General features: G+C 38.5%; 20 non-coding genes across 20 annotated transcripts; all 20 read right to left on the bottom strand.

Moving 5' to 3' along the window:
* Positions 1–313: 313 nt before the first annotated feature.
* LOC148478646 (signal recognition particle RNA) lies at positions 314–613 on the bottom strand. Its single transcript, XR_015872142.1, has one exon.
* A 930-nt stretch (positions 614–1,543) lies between these two features.
* Positions 1,544–1,843, bottom strand: LOC148478645 (signal recognition particle RNA). Its single transcript, XR_015872170.1, has one exon.
* A 927-nt stretch (positions 1,844–2,770) lies between these two features.
* LOC148478644 (signal recognition particle RNA) lies at positions 2,771–3,070 on the bottom strand. The gene has a single exon (XR_015872131.1).
* A 930-nt stretch (positions 3,071–4,000) lies between these two features.
* On the bottom strand, positions 4,001–4,300 carry LOC148478643 (signal recognition particle RNA). The gene has a single exon (XR_015872074.1).
* A 930-nt stretch (positions 4,301–5,230) lies between these two features.
* Positions 5,231–5,530, bottom strand: LOC148478642 (signal recognition particle RNA). The gene has a single exon (XR_015872180.1).
* A 930-nt stretch (positions 5,531–6,460) lies between these two features.
* On the bottom strand, positions 6,461–6,749 carry LOC148478641 (signal recognition particle RNA). The gene has a single exon (XR_015872345.1).
* A 932-nt stretch (positions 6,750–7,681) lies between these two features.
* On the bottom strand, positions 7,682–7,981 carry LOC148478640 (signal recognition particle RNA). The gene has a single exon (XR_015872253.1).
* Positions 7,982–8,911: 930 nt separating this feature from the next.
* On the bottom strand, positions 8,912–9,211 carry LOC148478639 (signal recognition particle RNA). Its single transcript, XR_015872088.1, has one exon.
* Positions 9,212–10,129: 918 nt separating this feature from the next.
* LOC148478638 (signal recognition particle RNA) lies at positions 10,130–10,429 on the bottom strand. The gene has a single exon (XR_015872289.1).
* A 932-nt stretch (positions 10,430–11,361) lies between these two features.
* Positions 11,362–11,661, bottom strand: LOC148478637 (signal recognition particle RNA). Its single transcript, XR_015872176.1, has one exon.
* A 931-nt stretch (positions 11,662–12,592) lies between these two features.
* Positions 12,593–12,892, bottom strand: LOC148478636 (signal recognition particle RNA). Its single transcript, XR_015872207.1, has one exon.
* A 929-nt stretch (positions 12,893–13,821) lies between these two features.
* On the bottom strand, positions 13,822–14,121 carry LOC148478635 (signal recognition particle RNA). Its single transcript, XR_015872265.1, has one exon.
* A 929-nt stretch (positions 14,122–15,050) lies between these two features.
* On the bottom strand, positions 15,051–15,350 carry LOC148478634 (signal recognition particle RNA). The gene has a single exon (XR_015872288.1).
* Positions 15,351–16,281: 931 nt separating this feature from the next.
* Positions 16,282–16,581, bottom strand: LOC148478633 (signal recognition particle RNA). Its single transcript, XR_015872174.1, has one exon.
* Positions 16,582–17,510: 929 nt separating this feature from the next.
* Positions 17,511–17,810, bottom strand: LOC148478632 (signal recognition particle RNA). Its single transcript, XR_015872257.1, has one exon.
* A 929-nt stretch (positions 17,811–18,739) lies between these two features.
* LOC148478631 (signal recognition particle RNA) lies at positions 18,740–19,039 on the bottom strand. Its single transcript, XR_015872250.1, has one exon.
* A 932-nt stretch (positions 19,040–19,971) lies between these two features.
* Positions 19,972–20,271, bottom strand: LOC148478630 (signal recognition particle RNA). The gene has a single exon (XR_015872137.1).
* A 931-nt stretch (positions 20,272–21,202) lies between these two features.
* On the bottom strand, positions 21,203–21,502 carry LOC148478629 (signal recognition particle RNA). The gene has a single exon (XR_015872206.1).
* A 929-nt stretch (positions 21,503–22,431) lies between these two features.
* LOC148478628 (signal recognition particle RNA) lies at positions 22,432–22,731 on the bottom strand. The gene has a single exon (XR_015872264.1).
* A 929-nt stretch (positions 22,732–23,660) lies between these two features.
* On the bottom strand, positions 23,661–23,960 carry LOC148478627 (signal recognition particle RNA). Its single transcript, XR_015872312.1, has one exon.
* Positions 23,961–24,077: the final 117 nt, after the last annotated feature.

Here is a 24,077-nt window from a genome sequence, read left to right as displayed (position 1 = left end):
TGTTCATGGGCAAATGATAAAAAACCTTTATTTAAATAGTAACTGTAGATAGCAACAAATGGGTTACTGTATATAGTCAGTGGGAAATGGGTAACTTTAATGTTCATCATTATTTTTGCTTCCAAAATAATGCACATCATCTAAGAATGACAGTTCTGAAAAAAAAAATACTCAATAATATAAAACAAGAAAACTTACAGTAATGATACAATGGAGCTGTGTTGTTCATGCTGCTCTATATACAAATTATAATAAATTTTTTTAACCACTCTGGTATCAAATTATCATAAAAATGGAGTAAAACAACATAATAAAAAAACTGTGTTGTGCTTTGTTGTCCAGGCTGCTCTACACTGGCTATTCACAGGTGCAATCCCACTACTGATAAGCACAGGGGGTTTGACCTGCTCTGTTTCCAACCTGGGCCGGTTCACCTCTTTTTAAGCAACCTGGTAGCTCTGAGCTCCCCCAGAGTCACCATATTGATGCTGAACTTAGTGTGGACACCCAATCAACATAGCTCAATGGGGACCAGAACTCCTGGACTCAAACACTCCTCCAGCCTCAGCCTCCCAAGAAACTGGGATTACAGACACACACCACAGTGCCCGGCGACAAAAACAGCCTGCTCTCTAACATAGGAATCTCTCTCAGTGTGATGTCATTACAATGAGAAAAACAGCTTATCAATGCCATCTACTGGCCATTACTATAACTACATCCTTTATATTTTAATGGCCAATGGCTTATTTAGATTTTGTATAGCCTTTTGCATTATGAGCGAATACTCTGCCTAAATATAAATGTGCACTGCTCATGCCACTGTGCCCCACAATCGCTCATCCATTAGTTTTACTGGTATATATTTTTTAAAGCTTATTCCACTATCCAACTCTTGCTTTGTGCTATTCCGCTCACCTCTATCCCTCTCCTCACATCATTGCCTCTATCCCCATCCACATATCTCACTCCAACCACATCACATGCAAAACATCCCTAACTAACATGATTTCACTGGTTGGTAAGTCACTGATGCCCACAAGAAAAACAGCACCCATGTCTCCTTAAACACTCTGTGCAGAAGTCATTATTTTGATGATCTGATGGGACATGTGCATGAAGCTGGAGCCATAAAAGTGGTAAATGTGCGAGTATGGGACCAGTCTACAGAATTCTAGTAGAATATTTATAATTCATCATACTGGACATTATATAATAACAGTATTATGTTCATGGGCAAATGATAAAAAAACTTTATTTAAATAGTAACTGTAGATAGCAACAAATGGGTTACTGTATATAGTCAGTGGGAAATGGGTAACTTTAATGTTCATCATTATTTTTGCTTACAAAATAATGCACATCATCTAAGAATGACAGTTCTGAAAAAAAAAATACTCAATAATATAAAACAAGAAAACTTACAGTAATGATACAATGGAGCTGTGTTGTTCATGATGCTCTATATACAAATTATAATAAATATTTTTAACCACTCTGGTATCAAATTATCATAAAAATGAATGAGTAAAACAACATAATAAAGAAACTGTGTTGTGCTTTGTTGTCCAGGTTGCTCTACACTGGCTATTCACAGGTGCAATCCCACTACTGATAAGCACAGGGGGTTTGACCTGCTCTGTTTCCAACCTGGGCCGGTTCACCTCTTTTTAAGCAACCTGGTAGCTCTGAGCTCCCCCAGAGTCACCATATTGATGCTGAATTTAGTGTGGACACCCAATCAACATAGCTCAATGGGGACCAGAACTCCTGGACTCAAACACTCCTCCAGCCTCAGCCTCCCAAGTAACTGGGATTACAGACACACACTACAGTGCCCGGCAACAAAAACAGCCTGCTCTCTAACATAGGAATCTCTCTCAGTGTGATGTCATTACAATGAGAAAATCAGCTTATCAATGCCATCTACTGGCCATTACTATAACTACATCCTTTATATTTTAATGGCCAATGGCTTATTTAGATTTTGTATAGCCTTTTGCATTATGAGCGAATACTCTGCCTAAATATAAATGTGCACTGCTCATGCCACTGTGCCCCACAATCGCTCATCCATTAGTTTTACTGGTATATATTTTTTAAAGCTTATTCCACTATCTAACTCTTGCTTTGTGCTATTCCGCTCACCTCTATCCCTCTCCTCACATCATTGCCTCTATCCCCATCCACATATCTCACTCCACCCACATCACATGCAAAACATCCCTAACTAACATGATTTCACTGGTTGGCAAGTCACTGATGCCAACAAGAAGAACAGCACCTATGTCTCCTTAAACACTCTGTGCACAAGTCATTATTTTGATGATCTGATGGGACATGTGCATGAAGCAGGAGCCATAAAAGTGGTAAATGTGCGAGTATGGGACCAGCCTAAAGAATTCTAGTCGAATATTTATATTTCATCATACTGGACATTATATAATAACAGTATTATGTTCATGGGCAAATGATAAAAAACCTTTTTTTAAATAGTAACTGTAGATAGCAACAAATGGGTTACTGTATATAGTCAGTGGGAAATGGGTAACTTTAATGTTCATCATTATTTTTGCTTCCAAAATAATGCACATCATCTAAGAATGACAGTTCTGAAAAAAAAAATACTCAATAATATAAAACAAGAAAACTTACAGTAATGATACAATGGAGCTGTGTTGTTCATGCTGCTCTATATACAAATTATAATAAATTTTTTTAACCACTCTGGTATCAAATTATCATAAAAATGGAGTAAAACAACATAATAAAAAAACTGTGTTGTGCTTTGTTGTCCAGGCTGCTCTACACTGGCTATTCACAGGTGCAATCCCACTACTGATAAGCACAGGGGGTTTGACCTGCTCTGTTTCCAACCTGGGCCGGTTCACCTCTTTTTAAGCAACCTGGTAGCTCTGAGCTCCCCCAGAGTCACCATATTGATGCTGAACTTAGTGTGGACACCCAATCAACATAGCTCAATGGGGACCAGAACTCCTGGACTCAAACACTCCTCCAGCCTCAGCCTCCCAAGAAACTGGGATTACAGACACACACCACAGTGCCCGGCGACAAAAACAGCCTGCTCTCTAACATAGGAATCTCTCTCAGTGTGATGTCATTACAATGAGAAAAACAGCTTATCAATGCCATCTACTGGCCATTACTATAACTACATCCTTTATATTTTAATGGCCAATGGCTTATTTAGATTTTGTATAGCCTTTTGCATTATGAGCGAATACTCTGCCTAAATATAAATGTGCACTGCTCATGCCACTGTGCCCCACAATCGCTCATCCATTAGTTTTACTGGTATATATTTTTTAAAGCTTATTCCACTATCCAACTCTTGCTTTGTGCTATTCCGCTCACCTCTATCCCTCTCCTCACATCATTGCCTCTATCCCCATCCACATATCTCACTCCAACCACATCACATGCAAAACATCCCTAACTAACATGATTTCACTGGTTGGTAAGTCACTGATGCCCACAAGAAAAACAGCACCCATGTCTCCTTAAACACTCTGTGCAGAAGTCATTATTTTGATGATCTGATGGGACATGTGCATGAAGCTGGAGCCATAAAAGTGGTAAATGTGCGAGTATGGGACCAGTCTACAGAATTCTAGTAGAATATTTATATTTCATCATACTGGACATTATATAATAACAGTATTATGTTCATGGGCAAATGATAAAAAAACTTTATTTAAATAGTAACTGTAGATAGCAACAAATGGGTTACTGTATATAGTCAGTGGGAAATGGGTAACTTTAATGTTCATCATTATTTTTGCTTACAAAATAATGCACATCATCTAAGAATGACAGTTCTGAAAAAAAAAATACTCAATAATATAAAACAAGAAAACTTACAGTAATGATACAATGGAGCTGTGTTGTTCATGATGCTCTATATACAAATTATAATAAATATTTTTAACCACTCTGGTATCAAATTATCATAAAAATGAATGAGTAAAACAACATAATAAAGAAACTGTGTTGTGCTTTGTTGTCCAGGCTGCTCTACACTGGCTATTCACAGGTGCAATCCCACTACTGATAAGCACAGGGGGTTTGACCTGCTCTGTTTCCAACCTGGGCCGGTTCACCTCTTTTTAAGCAACCTGGTAGCTCTGAGCTCCCCCAGAGTCACCATATTGATGCTGAATTTAGTGTGGACACCCAATCAACATAGCTCAATGGGGACCAGAACTCCTGGACTCAAACACTCCTCCAGCCTCAGCCTCCCAAGTAACTGGGATTACAGACACACACTACAGTGCCCGGCAACAAAAACAGCCTGCTCTCTAACATAGGAATCTCTCTCAGTGTGATGTCATTACAATGAGAAAATCAGCTTATCAATGCCATCTACTGGCCATTACTATAACTACATCCTTTATATTTTAATGGCCAATGGCTTATTTAGATTTTGTATAGCCTTTTGCATTATGAGCGAATACTCTGCCTAAATATAAATGTGCACTGCTCATGCCACTGTGACCAACAATCGCTCATCCATTAGTTTTACTGGTATATATTTTTTAAAGCTTATTCCACTATCCAACTCTTGCTTTGTGCTATTCCGCTCACCTCTATCCCTCTCCTCACATCATTGCCTCTATCCCCATCCACATATCTCACTCCAACCACATCACATGCAAAACATCCCTAACTAACATGATTTCACTGGTTGGTAAGTCACTGATGCCCACAAGAAAAACAGCACCCATGTCTCCTTAAACACTCTGTGCAGAAGTCATTATTTTGATGATCTGATGGGACATGTGCATGAAGCTGGAGCCATAAAAGTGGTAAATGTGCGAGTATGGGACCAGCCTACAGAATTCTAGTAGAATATTTATATTTCATCATACTGGACATTATATAATAACAGTATTATGTTCATGGGCAAATGATAAAAAAACTTTATTTAAATAGTAATTGTGTAGTTAGCAACAAATGGGTTACTGTATATAGTCAGTGGGAAATGGGTAACTTTAATGTTCATCATTATTTTTGCTTACAAAATGATGCACATCATCTAAGAATCACAGTTCTGGAAAAAAAAAATCAATAATATAAAACAAGAAAACTTACAGTAATGATACAATGGAGCTGTGTTGTTCATGCTGCTCTATATACAAATTATAATAAATATTTTTAACCACTCTGGTATCAAATTATCATAAAAATTAATGAGTAAAACAACATAATAAAGAAACTGTGTTGTGCTTTGTTGTCCAGGCTGCTCTACACTGGCTATTCACGGGTGCAATCCCACTACTGATAAGCACAGGGGGTTTGACCTGCTCTGTTTCCAACCTGGGCCGGGTCACCTCTTTTTAAGCAACCTGGTAGCTCTGAGCTCCCCCAGAGTCACCATATTGATGCCGAACTTAGTGTGGACACCCAATCAACATAGCTCAATGGGGACCAGAACTCCTGGACTCAAACACTCCTTCAGCCTCAGCCTCCCAAACAGCTGGGATTACAGACACACACCACAGTGCCCAGGAAGGAAAACAGCCTGCTCTCTAACATAGGAATCTCTCTCAGTGTGATGTCATTACAATGAGAAAAACAGCTTATCAATGCCATCTACTGGCCATTACTATAACTACATCCATTATATTTTAATGGCCAATGGCTTATTTAGATTTTGTATAGCCTTTTGCATTATGAGCGAATACTCTGCCTAAATATAAATGTGCACTGCTCATGCCACTGTGCCCCACAATCGCTCATCCATTAGTTTTACTGGTATATATTTTTTAAAGCTTATTCCACTATCTAACTCTTGCTTTGTGCTATTCCGCTCCCCTTTATCCCTCTCCTCACATCATTGCCTCTATCCCCATCCACATATCTCACACCACCCACATCACATGGAAAACATCCCTAACTAACATGATTTCACTGATTGGCAAGTTACTGATGCCCACAAGAAAAACAGCACCCATGTCTCCTTAAATACTCTGTGCAGAAGTCAATATTTTGATGATCTGATGGGACATGTGCATGAAGCTGGAGCCATAAAAGTGGTAAATGTGCGAGTATGGGACCAGCCTACAGAATTCTAGTAGAATATTTATATTTCATCATACTGGACATTATATAATAACAGTATTATGTTCATGGGCAAATGATAAAAAAACTTTATTTAAATAGTAACTGTGTAGTTATCAACAAATGGGTTACTGTATATAGTCAGTGGGAAATGGGTAACTTTAATGTTCATCATTATTTTTGCTTACAAAATGATGCACATCATCTAAGAATGACAGTTCTGGAAAAAAAAAATCAATAATATAAAACAAGAAAACTTACAGTAATGATACAATGGAGCTGTGTTGTTCATGCTGCTCTATATACAAATTATAATAAATATTTTTAACCACTCTGGTATCAAATTATCATAAAAATTAATGAGTAAAACAACATAATAAAGAAACTGTGTTGTGCTTTGTTGTCCAGGCTGCTCTATACAGGTGCAATCCCACTACTGATAAGCACAGGGGGTTTGACCTGCTCTGTTTCCAACCTGGGCCGGTTCACCTCTTTTTAAGCAACCTGGTAGCTCTGAGCTCCCCCAGAGTCACCATATTGATGCAGAACTTAGTGTGGACACCCAATCAACATAGCTCAATAGGGACCAGAACTCCTGGACTCAAACACTCCTCCAACCTCAGCCTCCCAAGTAACTGGGATTACAGACACACACCACAGTGCCTGGCAACGAAAACAGCCTGCTCTCTAATATAGGAATCTCTCTCAGTGTGATGTCATTACAATGAGAAAAACAGCTTATCAATGCCATCTACTGGCCATTACTATAACTACATCCTTTATATTTTAATGGCCAATGGCTTATTTAGATTTTGTATAGCCTTTTGCATTATGAGCGAATACTCTGCCTAAATACAAATGTGCACTGCTCATGCCACTGTGACCAACAATCGCTCATCCATTAGTTTTACTGGTATATATTTTTTAAAGCTTATTCCACTATCTAACTCTTGCTTTGTGCTATTCCGCTCACCTCTATCCCTCTCCTCACATCATTGCCTCTATCCCCATCCACATATCTCAGTCCAACCAAATCACATGCAAAACATCCCTAACTAACATGATTTCACTGGTTGGTAAGTCACTGATGCCCACAAGAAAAACAGCACCCATGTCTCCTTAAATACTCTGTGCAGAAGTCATTATTTTGATGATCTGATGGGACATGTGCATGAAGCTGGAGCCATAAAAGTGGTAAATGTGCGAGTATGAGACCAGCCTACAGAATTCTAGTAGAATATTTATATTTCATCATACTGGACATTATATAATAACAGTATTATGTTCATGGGCAAATGATAAAAAAACTTTATTTAAATAGTAACTGTGTAGTTAGCAACAAATGGGTTACTGTATATAGTCAGTGGGAAATGGGTAACTTTAATTTTCATCATTATTTTTGCTTACAAAATGATGCACATCATCTAAGAATGAAAGTTCTGAAAAAAAAAATACTCAATAATATAACACAAGAAAACTTACAGTAATGATACAATGGAGCTGTGTTGTTCATGCTGCTCTATATACAAATTATAATAAATATTTTTAACCACTCTGGTATCAAATTATCATAAAAATTAATGAGTAAAACAACATAACAAAGAAACTGTGTTGTGCTTTGTTGTTCAGGCTGCTCTACACTGGCTATTCACGGGTGCAATCCCACTACTGATAAGCACAGGGGGTTTGACCTGCTCTGTTTCCAACCTGGGCCGGGTCACCTCTTTTTAAGCAACCTGGTAGCTCTGAGCTCCCCCAGAGTCACCATATTGATGCCGAACTTAGTGTGGACACCCAATCAACATAGCTCAATGGGGACCAGAACTCCTGGACTCAAACACTCCTTCAGCCTCAGCCTCTCAAACAGCTGGGATTACATACACACACCACAGTGTCCAGCAAGGAAAACAGCCTGCTCTCTAACATATGAATCTCTCTCAGTGTGATGTCATTACAATGAGAAAAACAGCTTATCAATGCCATCTACTGGCCATTACTATAACTACATCCATTATATTTTAATGGCCAATGGCTTATTTAGATTTTGTATAGCCTTTTGCATTATGAGCGAATACTCTGCCTAAATATAAATGTGCACTGCTCATGCCACTGTGCCCCACAATCGCTCATCCATTAGTTTTACTGGTATATATTATTTAAAGCTTATTCCACTACCTAACTCTTGCTTTGTGCTTTTCCGCTCACCTCTATCCCTCTCCTCACATCATTGCCTCTATCCCCATCCACATATCTCACTCCAACCACATCACATGCAAAACATCCCTAACTAACATGATTTCACTGGTTGGTAAGTCACTGATGCCCACAAGAAAAATAGCACCCATGTCTCCTTAAATACTCTGTGCAGAAGTCATTATTTTGATGATCTGATGGGACATGTGCATGAAGCTGGAGCCATAAAAGTGGTAAATGTGCGAGAATGAGACCAGCCTACAGAATTCTAGTAGAATATTTATATTTCATCATACTGGACATTATATAATAACAGTATTATGTTCATGGGCAAATGATAAAAAAACTTTATTTAAATAGTAACTGTGTAGTTATCAACAAATGGGTTACTGTATATAGTCAGTGGGAAATGGGTAACTTTAATGTTCATCATTATTTTTGCTTACAAAATGATGCACATCATCTAAGAATCACAGTTCTGGAAAAAAAAAATCAATAATATAAAACAAGAAAACTTACAGTAATGATACAATGGAGCTGTGTTGTTCATGCTGCTCTATATACAAATTATAATAAATATTTTTAACCACTCTGGTATCAAATTATCATAAAAATTAATGAGTAAAACAACATAATAAAGAAACTGTGTTGTGCTTTGTTGTCCAGGCTGCTCTACACTGGCTATTCACGGGTGCAATCCCACTACTGATAAGCACAGGGGGTTTGACCTGCTCTGTTTCCAACCTGGGCCGGGTCACCTCTTTTTAAGCAACCTGGTAGCTCTGAGCTCCCCCAGAGTCACCATATTGATGCTGAACTTAGTGTGGACACCCAATCAACATAGCTCAATGGGGACCAGAACTCCTGGACTCAAACACTCCTTCAGCCTCAGCCTCCCAAACAGCTGGGATTACAGACACACACCACAGTGCCCAGCAAGGAAAACAGCCTGCTCTCTAACATAGGAATCTCTCTCAGTGTGATGTCATTACAATGAGAAAAACAGCTTATCAATGCCATCTACTGGCCATTACTATAACTACATCCATTATATTTTAATGGCCAATGGCTTATTTAGCCTTTTGCATTATGAGCGAATACTCTGCCTAAATATAAATGTGCACTGCTCATGCCACTGTGCCCCACAATCGCTCATCCATTAGTTTTACTGGTATATATTTTTTAAAGCTTATTCCACTATCTAACTCTTGCTTTGTGCTATTCCGCTCACCTCTATCCCTCTCCTCGCATCATTGCCTCTATCCCCATCCACATATCTCACTCCACCCACATCACATGCAAAACATCCCTAACTAACATGATTTCACTGGTTGGCAAGTCACTGATGCCCACAAGAAGAACAGCACCTATGTCTCCTTAAACACTCTGTGCAGAAGTCATTATTTTGATGATCTGATGGGACATGTGCATGAAGCTGGAGCCATAAAAGTGGTAAATGTGCGAGTATGGGACCAGCCTAAAGAATTTTAGTAGAATATTTATATTTCATCATACTGGACATTATATAATAACAGTATTATGTTCATGGGCAAATGATAAAAAAACTTTATTTAAATAGTAACTGTAGATAGCAACAAATGGGTTACTGTATATAGTCAGTGGGAAATGGGTAACTTTAATGTTTATCATTATTTTTGCTTACAAAATGATGCACATCATCTAAGAATGACAGTTCTGAAAAAAAAATACTCAATAATATAAAACAAGAAAACTTACAGTAATGATACAATGGAGCTGTGTTGTTCATGCTGCTCTATATACAAATTATAATAAATATTTTTAACCACGCTGGTATCAAATTATCATAAAAATGAATGAGTAAAACAACATAATAAAGAAACTGTGTTGTGCTTTGTTGTCCAGGCTGCTCTACACTGGCTATTCACAGGTGCAATCCCACTACTGATAAGCACAGGGGGTTTGAACTGCTCTGTTTCCAACCGGGGCTGGTTCACCTCTTTTTAAGCAACCTGGTAGCTCTGAGCTCTCCCAGAGTCACAATATTGATGCTGAACTTAGTGTGGACACCCAATCAACATAGCTCAATGGGGACCAGAACTCCTGGACTCAAACACTCCTCCAGCCTCAGCCTCCCAAGTAACTGGGATTACAGACACACACCACAGTGCCCGGCAACGAAAACAGCCTGCTCTCTAACATAGGAATCTCTCTCAGTGTGATGTCATTACAATGAGAAAAACAGCTTATCAATGCCATCTACTGGCCATTACTATAACTACATCCTTTATATTTTAATGGCCAATGGCTTATTTAGATTTTGTATAGCCTTTTGCATTATGAGCGAATACTCTGCCTAAATATAAATGTGCACTGCTCATGCCACTGTGCCCCACAATCGCTCATCCATTAGTTTTACTGGTATATATTTTTTAAAGCTTATTCCACTATCTAACTCTTGCTTTGTGCTATTCCGCTCACCTCTATCCCTCTCCTCACATCATTGCCTCTATCCCCATCCACATATCTCACTCCAACCACATCACATGCAAAACATCCCTAACTAACATGATTTCACTGGTTGGTAAGTCACTGATGCCCACAAGAAAAACAGCACCCATGTCTCCTTAAATACTCTGTGCAGAAGTCATTATTTTGATGATCTGATGGGACATGTGCATGAAGCTGGAGCCATAAAAGTGGTAAATGTGCGAGTATGGGACCAGCCTACAGAATTCTAGTAGAATATTTATATTTCATCATAATGGACATTATATAATAACAGTATTATGTTCATGGGCAAATGATAAAAAAACTTTATTTAAATAGTAACTGTGTAGTTAGCAACAAATGGGTTACTGGATATAGTCAGTGGGAAATGGGTAACTTTAATGTTCATCATTATTTTTGCTTACAAAATGATGCACATCATCTAAGAATGACAGTTCTGAAAAAAAAAATCCTCAATAATATAAAACAAGAAAACTTACAGTAATGATACAATGGAGATGTGTTGTTCATGCTGCTCTATATACAAATTATAATAAATATTTTTTACCACTCTGGTATCAAATTATCATAAAAATTAATGAGTAAAACAACATAATAAAGAAACTGTGTTGTGCTTTATTGTCCAGGCTGCTCTACACCGGCTATTCACAGGTGCTATCCCACTACTGATAAGCACAGGGGGTTTGACCTGCTCTGTTTCCAACCTGGGGCGGGTCACCTCTTTTTAAGCAACCTGGTAGCTCTGAGCTCCCCCAGAGTCACCATATTGACGCTGAACATAGTGTGGACACCCAATCAACATAGCTCAATGGGGACCAGAACACCTGGACTCAAACACTCCTCCAGCCTCAGCCTCCCATGTAACTGGGATTACAGACACACACCACAGTGTCCGGCAACGAAAACAGCCTGCTCTCTAACATAGGAATCTCTCTCAGTGTGATGTCATTACAATGAGAAAAACAGCTTATCACTGCCATCTACTGGCCATTACTATAACTACATCCTTTATATTTTAATGGCCAATGGCTTATTTAGATTTTGTATAGCCTTTTGCATTATGAGCGAATACTCTGCCTAAATATAAATGTGCACTGCTCATGCCACTGTGCTCCACAATCGCTCATCCATTAGTTTTACTGGTATATATTTTTTAAAGCTTACTCCACTATCTAACTCTTGCTTTGTGCTATTCCGCTCACCTCTATCCCTCTCCTCACATCATTGCCTCTATCCCCATCCACATATCTCACTCCAACCACATCACATGCAAAACATCCCTAACTAACATGATTTCACTGGTTGGTAAGTCACTGATGCCCACAAGAAAAACAGCACCCATGTCTCCTTAAATACTCTGTGCAGAAGTCATTATTTTGATGATCTGATGGGACATGTGCATGAAGCTGGAGCCATAAAAGTGGTAAATGTGCGAGTATGGGACCAGCCTACAGAATTCTAGTAGAATATTTATATTTCATCATACTGGACATTATATAATAACAGTATTATGTTCATGGGCAAATGATAAAAAAACTTTATTTAAATAGTAACTGTGTAGTTAGCAACAAATGGGTTACTGTATATAGTCAGTGGGAAATGGGTAACTTTAATGTTCATCATTATTTTTGCTTACAAAATGATGCACATCATCTAAGAATGACAGTTCTGAAAAAAAAATACTCAATAATTTAAAACAATAAAACTTACAGTAATGATACAATGGAGCTGTGTTGTTCATGCTGCTCTATATACAAATTATAATAAATATTTTTTACCACTCTGGTCTCAAATTATCATAAAAATGAATGAGTAAAACAACATAATAAAGAAACTCTGTTGTGCTTTGTTGTCCAGGTTGCTCTACACTGGCTATTCACAGGTGCAATCCCACTACTGATAAGCACAGGGGGTTTGACCTGCTCTGTTTCCAACCTGGGCCGGTTCACCTCTTTTTAAGCAACCTGGTAGCTCTGAGCTCCCCCAGAGTCACCATATTGATGCTAAACTTAGTGTGGACACCCAATCAACATAGCTCAATGGGGACCAGAACTCCTGGACTCAAACACTCCTTCAGCCTCAGCCTCCCAAATAGCTGGGATTACAGACACACACTACAATGCCCAGCAAGGAAAACAGCCTGCTCTCTAACATAGGAATCTCTCTCAGTGTGATGTCATTACAATGAGAAAAACAGCTTATCAATGCCATCTACTGGCCATTACTATAACTACATCCATTATATTTTAATGGCCAATGGCTTATTTAGATTTTGTATAGCCTTTTGCATTATGAGCGAATACTCTGCCTAAATATAAATGTGCACTGCTCATTCCACTGTGCCCAACAATCGCTCATCCATTAGTTTTACTGGTATATATTTTTTAAAGCTTATTCCACTATCTAACTCTTGCTTTGTGCTATTCCGCTCACCTCTATCCCTCTCCTCACATCATTGCCTCTATCCCCATCCACATATCTCACTCCACCCACATCACATGCAAAACATCCCTAACTAACATGATTTCACTGGTTGGCAAGTCACTGATGCCCACAAGAAGAACAGCACCTATGTCTCCTTAAACACTCTGTGCAGAAGTCATTATTTTGATGATCTGATGGGACATGTGCATGAAGCTGGAGCCATAAAAGTGGTAAATGTGCGAGTATGGGACCAGCCTAAAGAATTCTAGTAGAATATTTATATTTCATCATACTGGACATTATATAATAACAGTATTATGTTCATGGGCAAATGATAAAAAACCTTTATTTAAATAGTAACTGTAGATAGCAACAAATGGGTTACTGTACATAGTCAGTGGGAAATGGGTAACTTTAATGTTTATCATTATTTTTGCTTACAAAATGATGCACATCATCTAAGAATGACAGTTCTGAAAAAAAAATACTCAATAATATAAAACAAGAAAACTTACAGTAATGATACAATGGAGCTGTGTTGTTCATGCTGCTCTATATACAAATTATAATAAATATTTTTAACCACGCTGGTATCAAATTATCATAAAAATGAATGAGTAAAACAACATAATAAAGAAACTGTGTTGTGCTTTGTTGTCCAGGCTGCTCTACACTGGCTATTCACAGGTGCAATCCCACTACTGATAAGCACAGGGGGTTTGAACTGCTCTGTTTCCAACCGGGGCCGGTTCACCACTTTTTAAGCAACCTGGTAGCTCTGAGCTCTCCCAGAGTCACAATATTGATGCTGAACTTAGTGTGGACACCCAATCAACATAGCTCAATGGGGACCAGAACTCCTGGACTCAAACACTCCTCCAGCCTCAGCCTCCCAAGTAACTGGGATTACAGACACACACCACAGTGCCCAGCAAGGAAAACAGCCTGCTCTCTAACATAGGAATCTCTCTCAGTGTGATGTCATTACAATGAGAAAAACAGCTTATCAATGCCATCTACTGGCCATTACTATAACTACATCCTTTATATTTTAATGGCCAATGGCTTATTTAGATTTTGTATAGCCTTTTGCATTATGAGCGAATACTCTGCCTAAATATAAATGTGCACTGCTCATGCCACTGTGCCCCACAATCGCTCATCCATTAGTTTTACTGGTATATATTTTTTAAAGCTTATTCCACTATCTAACTCTTGCTTTGTGCTATTCCGCTCACCTCTATCCCTCTCCTCGCATCATTGCCTCTATCCCCATCCACATATCTCACTCCACCCACATCACATGCAAAACATCCCTAACTAACATGATTTCACTGGTTGGCAAGTCACTGATGCCCACAAGAAGAACAGCACCTATGTCTCCTTAAACACTCTGTGCAGAAGTCATTATTTTGATGATCTGATGGGACATGTGCATGAAGCTGGAGCCATAAAAGTGGTAAATGTGCGAGTATGGGACCAGCCTAAAGAATTTTAGTAGAATATTTATATTTCATCATACTGGACATTATATAATAACAGTATTATGTTCATGGGCAAATGATAAAAAACCTTTATTTAAATAGTAACTGTAGATAGCAACAAATGGGTTACTGTATATAGTCAGTGGGAAATGGGTAACTTTAATGTTTATCATTATTTTTGCTTACAAAATGATGCACATCATCTAAGAATGACAGTTCTGAAAAAAAAATACTCAATAATATAAAACAAGAAAACTTACAGTAATGATACAATGGAGCTGTGTTGTTCATGCTGCTCTATATACAAATTATAATAAATATTTTTAACCACGCTGGTATCAAATTATCATAAAAATGAATGAGTAAAACAACATAATAAAGAAACTGTGTTGTGCTTTGTTGTCCAGGCTGCTCTACACTGGCTATTCACAGGTGCAATCCCACTACTGATAAGCACAGGGGGTTTGAACTGCTCTGTTTCCAACCGGGGCTGGTTCACCTCTTTTTAAGCAACCTGGTAGCTCTGAGCTCTCCCAGAGTCACAATATTGATGCTGAACTTAGTGTGGACACCCAATCAACATAGCTCAATGGGGACCAGAACTCCTGGACTCAAACACTCCTCCAGCCTCAGCCTCCCAAGTAACTGGGATTACAGACACACACCACAGTGCCCGGCAACGAAAACAGCCTGCTCTCTAACATAGGAATCTCTCTCAGTGTGATGTCATTACAATGAGAAAAACAGCTTATCAATGCCATCTACTGGCCATTACTATAACTACATCCTTTATATTTTAATGGCCAATGGCTTATTTAGATTTTGTATAGCCTTTTGCATTATGAGCGAATACTCTGCCTAAATATAAATGTGCACTGCTCATGCCACTGTGCCCCACAATCGCTCATCCATTAGTTTTACTGGTATATATTTTTTAAAGCTTATTCCACTATCTAACTCTTGCTTTGTGCTATTCCGCTCACCTCTATCCCTCTCCTCACATCATTGCCTCTATCCCCATCCACATATCTCACTCCAACCACATCACATGCAAAACATCCCTAACTAACATGATTTCACTGGTTGGTAAGTCACTGATGCCCACAAGAAAAACAGCACCCATGTCTCCTTAAATACTCTGTGCAGAAGTCATTATTTTGATGATCTGATGGGACATGTGCATGAAGCTGGAGCCATAAAAGTGGTAAATGTGCGAGTATGGGACCAGCCTACAGAATTCTAGTAGAATATTTATATTTCATCATAATGGACATTATATAATAACAGTATTATGTTCATGGGCAAATGATATAAAAAACTTTATTTAAATAGTAACTGTGTAGTTAGCAACAAATGGGTTACTGTATATAGTCAGTGGGAAATGGGTAACTTTAATGTTCATCATTATTTTTGCTTACAAAATGATGCACATCATCTAAGAATGACAGTTCTGAAAAAAAAATACTCAATAATATAAACAAGAAAACTTACAGTAATGATACAATGGAGATGTGTTGTTCATGCTGCTCTATATACAAATTATAATAAATATTTTTTACCACTCTGGTATCAAATTATCATAAAAATTAATGAGTAAAACAACATAATAAAGAAACTGTGTTGTGCTTTATTGTCCAGGCTGCTCTACACCGGCTATTCACAGGTGCTATCCCACTACTGATAAGCACAGGGGGTTTGACCTGCTCTGTTTCCAACCTGGGGCGGGTCACCTCTTTTTAAGCAACCTGGTAGCTCTGAGCTCCCCCAGAGTCACCATATTGACGCTGAACATAGTGTGGACACCCAATCAACATAGCTCAATGGGGACCAGAACACCTGGACTCAAACACTCCTCCAGCCTCAGCCTCCCATGTAACTGGGATTACAGACACACACCACAGTGTCCGGCAACGAAAACAGCCTGCTCTCTAACATAGGAATCTCTCTCAGTGTGATGTCATTACAATGAGAAAAACAGCTTATCACTGCCATCTACTGGCCATTACTATAACTACATCCTTTATATTTTAATGGCCAATGGCTTATTTAGATTTTGTATAGCCTTTTGCATTATGAGCGAATACTCTGCCTAAATATAAATGTGCACTGCTCATGCCACTGTGCTCCACAATCGCTCATCCATTAGTTTTACTGGTATATATTTTTTAAAGCTTACTCCACTATCTAACTCTTGCTTTGTGCTATTCCGCTCACCTCTATCCCTCTCCTCACATCATTGCCTCTATCCCCATCCACATATCTCACTCCAACCACATCACATGCAAAACATCCCTAACTAACATGATTTCACTGGTTGGTAAGTCACTGATGCCCACAAGAAAAACAGCACCCATGTCTCCTTAAATACTCTGTGCAGAAGTCATTATTTTGATGATCTGATGGGACATGTGCATGAAGCTGGAGCCATAAAAGTGGTAAATGTGCGAGTATGGGACCAGCCTAAAGAATTCTAGTAGAATATTTATATTTCATCATACTGGACATTATATAATAACAGTATTATGTTCATGGGCAAATGATAAAAAACCTTTATTTAAATAGTAACTGTAGATAGCAACAAATGGGTTACTGTATATAGTCAGTGGGAAATGGGTAACTTTAATGTTTATCATTATTTTTGCTTACAAAATGATGCACATCATCTAAGAATGACAGTTCTGAAAAAAAAATACTCAATAATATAAAACAAGAAAACTTACAGTAATGATACAATGGAGCTGTGTTGTTCATGCTGCTCTATATACAAATTATAATAAATATTTTTAACCACGCTGGTATCAAATTATCATAAAAATGAATGAGTAAAACAACATAATAAAGAAACTGTGTTGTGCTTTGTTGTCCAGGCTGCTCTACACTGGCTATTCACAGGTGCAATCCCACTACTGATAAGCACAGGGGGTTTGAACTGCTCTGTTTCCAACCGGGGCCGGTTCACCACTTTTTAAGCAACCTGGTAGCTCTGAGCTCTCCCAGAGTCACAATATTGATGCTGAACTTAGTGTGGACACCCAATCAACATAGCTCAATGGGGACCAGAACTCCTGGACTCAAACACTCCTCCAGCCTCAGCCTCCCAAGTAACTGGGATTACAGACACACACCACAGTGCCCGGCAAGGAAAACAGCCTGCTCTCTAACATAGGAATCTCTCTCAGTGTGATGTCATTACAATGAGAAAAACAGCTTATCAATGCCATCTACTGGCCATTACTATAACTACATCCTTAATATTTTAATGGCCAATGGCTTATTTAGATTTTGTATAGCCTTTTGCATTATGAGCGAATACTCTGCCTAAATATAAATGTGCACTGCTCATGCCACTGTGCCCCACAATCGCTCATCCATTAGTTTTACTGGTATATATTTTTTAAAGCTTATTCCACTATCTAACTCTTGCTTTGTGCTATTCCGCTCACCTCTATCCCTCTCCTCGCATCATTGCCTCTATCCCCATCCACATATCTCACTCCACCCACATCACATGCAAAACATCCCTAACTAACATGATTTCACTGGTTGGCAAGTCACTGATGCCCACAAGAAGAACAGCACCTATGTCTCCTTAAACACTCTGTGCAGAAGTCATTATTTTGATGATCTGATGGGACATGTGCATGAAGCTGGAGCCATAAAAGTGGTAAATGTGCGAGTATGGGACCAGCCTAAAGAATTCTAGTAGAATATTTATATTTCATCATATTGGACATTATATAATAACAGTATTATGTTCATGGGCAAATGATAAAAAACCTTTATTTAAATAGTAACTGTAGATAGCAACAAATGGGTTACTGTATATAGTCAGTGGGAAATGGGTAACTTTAATGTTTATCATTATTTTTGCTTACAAAATGATGCACATCATCTAAGAATGACAGTTCTGAAAAAAAAATACTCAATAATATAAAACTAGAAAACTTACAGTAATGATACAATGGAGCTGTGTTGTTCATGCTGCTCTATATACAAATTATAATAAATATTTTTAACCACGCTGGTATCAAATTATCATAAAAATGAATGAGTAAAACAACATAATAAAGAAACTGTGTTGTGCTTTGTTGTCCAGGCTGCTCTACACTGGCTATTCACAGGTGCAATCCCACTACTGATAAGCACAGGGGGTTTGAACTGCTCTGTTTCCAACCGGGGCCGGTTCACCTCTTTTTAAGCAACCTGGTAGCTCTGAGCTCTCCCAGAGTCACAATATTGATGCTGAACTTAGTGTGGACACCCAATCAACATAGCTCAATGGGGACCAGAACTCCTGGACTCAAACACTCCTCCAGCCTCAGCCTCCCAAGTAACTGGGATTACAGACACACACCACAGTGCCCGGCAAGGAAAACAGCCTGCTCTCTAACATAGGAATCTCTCTCAGTGTGATGTCATTACAATGAGAAAAACAGCTTATCAATGCCATCTACTGGCCATTACTATAACTACATCCTTTATATTTTAATGGCCAATGGCTTATTTAGATTTTGTATAGCCTTTTGCATTATGAGCGAATACTCTGCCTAAATATAAATGTGCACTGCTCATGCCACTGTGCCCCACAATCGCTCATCCATTAGTTTTACTGGTATATATTTTTTAACGCTTATTCCACTATCTAACTCTTGCTTTGTGCTATTCCGCTCACCTCTATCCCTCTCCTCACATCATTGCCTCTATCCCCATCCACATATCTCACTCCAACCACATCACATGCAAAACATCCCTAACTAACATGATTTCACTGGTTGGTAAGTCACTGATGCCCACAAGAAAAACAGCACCCATGTCTCCTTAAATACTCTGTGCAGAAGTCATTATTTTGATGATCTGATGGGACATGTGCATGAAGCTGGAGCCATAAAAGTGGTAAATGTGCGAGTATGGGACCAGCCTACAGAATTCTAGTAGAATATTTATATTTCATCATAATGGACATTATATAATAACAGTATTATGTTCATGGGCAAATGATAAAAAAACTTTATTTAAATAGTAACTGTGTAGTTAGCAACAAATGGGTTACTGTATATAGTCAGTGGGAAATGGGTAACTTTAATGTTCATCATTATTTTTGCTTACAAAATGATGCACATCATCTAAGAATGACAGTTCTGAAAAAAAAAATATTCAATAATATAAAACAAGAAAACTTACAGTAATGATACAATGGAGATGTGTTGTTCATGCTGCTCTATATACAAATTATAATAAATATTTTTTACCACTCTGGTATCAAATTATCATAAAAATTAATGAGTAAAACAACATAATAAAGAAACTGTGTTGTGCTTTATTGTCCAGGCTGCTCTACACTGGCTATTCACAGGTGCTATCCCACTACTGATAAGCACAGGGGGTTTGACCTGCTCTGTTTCCAACCTGGGGCGGGTCACCTCTTTTTAAGCAACCTGGTAGCTCTGAGCTCCCCCAGAGTCACCATATTGACGCTGAACATAGTGTGGACACCCAATCAACATAGCTCAATGGGGACCAGAACACCTGGACTCAAACACTCCTCCAGCCTCAGCCTCCCATGTAACTGGGATTACAGACACACACCACAGTGTCCGGCAACGAAAACAGCCTGCTCTCTAACATAGGAATCTCTCTCAGTGTGATGTCATTACAATGAGAAAAACAGCTTATCACTGCCATCTACTGGCCATTACTATAACTACATCCTTTATATTTTAATGGCCAATGGCTTATTTAGATTTTGTATAGCCTTTTGCATTATGAGCGAATACTCTGCCTAAATATAAATGTGCACTGCTCATGCCACTGTGCTCCACAATCGCTCATCCATTAGTTTTACTGGTATATATTTTTTAAAGCTTACTCCACTATCTAACTCTTGCTTTGTGCTATTCCGCTCACCTCTATCCCTCTCCTCACATCATTGCCTCTATCCCCATCCACATATCTCACTCCAACCACATCACATGCAAAACATCCCTAACTAACATGATTTCACTGGTTGGTAAGTCACTGATGCCCACAAGAAAAACAGCACCCATGTCTCCTTAAATACTCTGTGCAGAAGTCATTATTTTGATGATCTGATGGGACATGTGCATGAAGCTGGAGCCATAAAAGTGGTAAATGTGCGAGTATGGGACCAGCCTACAGAATTCTAGTAGAATATTTATATTTCATCATACTGGACATTATATAATAACAGTATTATGTTCATGGGCAAATGATAAAAAAACTTTATTTAAATAGTAACTGTGTAGTTAGCAACAAATGGGTTACTGTATATAGTCAGTGGGAAATGGGTAACTTTAATGTTCATCATTATTTTTGCTTACAAAATGATGCACATCATCTAAGAATGACAGTTCTGAAGAAAAAATACTCAATAATTTAAAACAATAAAACTTACAGTAATGATACAATGGAGCTGTGTTGTTCATGCTGCTCTATATACAAATTATAATAAATATTTTTTACCACTCTGGTCTCAAATTATCATAAAAATGAATGAGTAAAACAACATAATAAAGAAACTCTGTTGTGCTTTGTTGTCCAGGTTGCTCTACACTGGCTATTCACAGGTGCAATCCCACTACTGATAAGCACAGGGGGTTTGACCTGCTCTGTTTCCAACCTGGGCCGGTTCACCTCTTTTTAAGCAACCTGGTAGCTCTGAGCTCCCCCAGAGTCACCATATTGATGCTAAACTTAGTGTGGACACCCAATCAACATAGCTCAATGGGGACCAGAACTCCTGGACTCAAACACTCCTTCAGCCTCAGCCTCCCAAATAGCTGGGATTACAGACACACACTACAATGCCCAGCAAGGAAAACAGCCTGCTCTCTAACATAGGAATCTCTCTCAGTGTGATGTCATTACAATGAGAAAAACAGCTTATCAATGCCATCTACTGGCCATTACTATAACTACATCCATTATATTTTAATGGCCAATGGCTTATTTAGATTTTGTATAGCCTTTTGCATTATGAGCGAATACTCTGCCTAAATATAAATGTGCACTGCTCATTCCACTGTGCCCAACAATCGCTCATCCATTAGTTTTACTGGTATATATTTTTTAAAGCTTATTCCACTATCTAACTCTTGCTTTGTGCTATTCCGCTCACCTCTATCCCTCTCCTCACATCATTGCCTCTATCCCCATCCACATATCTCACTCCACCCACATCACATGCAAAACATCCCTAACTAACATGATTTCACTGGTTGGCAAGTCACTGATGCCCACAAGAAGAACAGCACCTATGTCTCCTTAAACACTCTGTGCAGAAGTCATTATTTTGATGATCTGATGGGACATGTGCATGAAGCTGGAGCCATAAAAGTGGTAAATGTGCGAGTATGGGACCAGCCTAAAGAATTCTAGTAGAATATTTATATTTCATCATACTGGACATTATATAATAACAGTATTATGTTCATGGGCAAATGATAAAAAACCTTTATTTAAATAGTAACTGTAGATAGCAACAAATGGGTTACTGTACATAGTCAGTGGGAAATGGGTAACTTTAATGTTTATCATTATTTTTGCTTACAAAATGATGCACATCATCTAAGAATGACAGTTCTGAAAAAAAAATACTCAATAATATAAAACAAGAAAACTTACAGTAATGATACAATGGAGCTGTGTTGTTCATGCTGCTCTATATACAAATTATAATAAATATTTTTAACCACGCTGGTATCAAATTATCATAAAAATGAATGAGTAAAACAACATAATAAAGAAACTGTGTTGTGCTTTGTTGTCCAGGCTGCTCTACACTGGCTATTCACAGGTGCAATCCCACTACTGATAAGCACAGGGGGTTTGAACTGCTCTGTTTCCAACCGGGGCCGGTTCACCACTTTTTAAGCAACCTGGTAGCTCTGAGCTCTCCCAGAGTCACAATATTGATGCTGAACTTAGTGTGGACACCCAATCAACATAGCTCAATGGGGACCAGAACTCCTGGACTCAAACACTCCTCCAGCCTCAGCCTCCCAAGTAACTGGGATTACAGACACACACCACAGTGCCCAGCAAGGAAAACAGCCTGCTCTCTAACATAGGAATCTCTCTCAGTGTGATGTCATTACAATGAGAAAAACAGCTTATCAATGCCATCTACTGGCCATTACTATAACTACATCCTTTATATTTTAATGGCCAATGGCTTATTTAGATTTTGTATAGCCTTTTGCATTATGAGCGAATACTCTGCCTAAATATAAATGTGCACTGCTCATGCCACTGTGCCCCACAATCGCTCATCCATTAGTTTTACTGGTATATATTTTTTAAAGCTTATTCCACTATCTAACTCTTGCTTTGTGCTATTCCGCTCACCTCTATCCCTCTCCTCGCATCATTGCCTCTATCCCCATCCACATATCTCACTCCACCCACATCACATGCAAAACATCCCTAACTAACATGATTTCACTGGTTGGCAAGTCACTGATGCCCACAAGAAGAACAGCACCTATGTCTCCTTAAACACTCTGTGCAGAAGTCATTATTTTGATGATCTGATGGGACATGTGCATGAAGCTGGAGCCATAAAAGTGGTAAATGTGCGAGTATGGGACCAGCCTAAAGAATTTTAGTAGAATATTTATATTTCATCATACTGGACATTATATAATAACAGTATTATGTTCATGGGCAAATGATAAAAAACCTTTATTTAAATAGTAACTGTAGATAGCAACAAATGGGTTACTGTATATAGTCAGTGGGAAATGGGTAACTTTAATGTTTATCATTATTTTTGCTTACAAAATGATGCACATCATCTAAGAATGACAGTTCTGAAAAAAAAATACTCAATAATATAAAACAAGAAAACTTACAGTAATGATACAATGGAGCTGTGTTGTTCATGCTGCTCTATATACAAATTATAATAAATATTTTTAACCACGCTGGTATCAAATTATCATAAAAATGAATGAGTAAAACAACATAATAAAGAAACTGTGTTGTGCTTTGTTGTCCAGGCTGCTCTACACTGGCTATTCACAGGTGCAATCCCACTACTGATAAGCACAGGGGGTTTGAACTGCTCTGTTTCCAACCGGGGCTGGTTCACCTCTTTTTAAGCAACCTGGTAGCTCTGAGCTCTCCCAGAGTCACAATATTGATGCTGAACTTAGTGTGGACACCCAATCAACATAGCTCAATGGGGACCAGAACTCCTGGACTCAAACACTCCTCTAGCCTCAGCCTCCCAAGTAACTGGGATTACAGACACACACCACAGTGCCCGGCAACGAAAACAGCCTGCTCTCTAACATAGGAATCTCTCTCAGTGTGATGTCATTACAATGAGAAAAACAGCTTATCAATGCCATCTACTGGCCATTACTATAACTACATCCTTTATAT

This window comes from Taudactylus pleione, unplaced genomic scaffold (assembly GCF_031769625.1).
Source record: "Taudactylus pleione unplaced genomic scaffold, aTauple2 ptg000652l, whole genome shotgun sequence".
Classification (NCBI taxonomy): Eukaryota; Metazoa; Chordata; class Amphibia; order Anura; family Myobatrachidae; genus Taudactylus; species Taudactylus pleione.
This window is presented reverse-complemented; position numbering and strand designations above follow the sequence as displayed.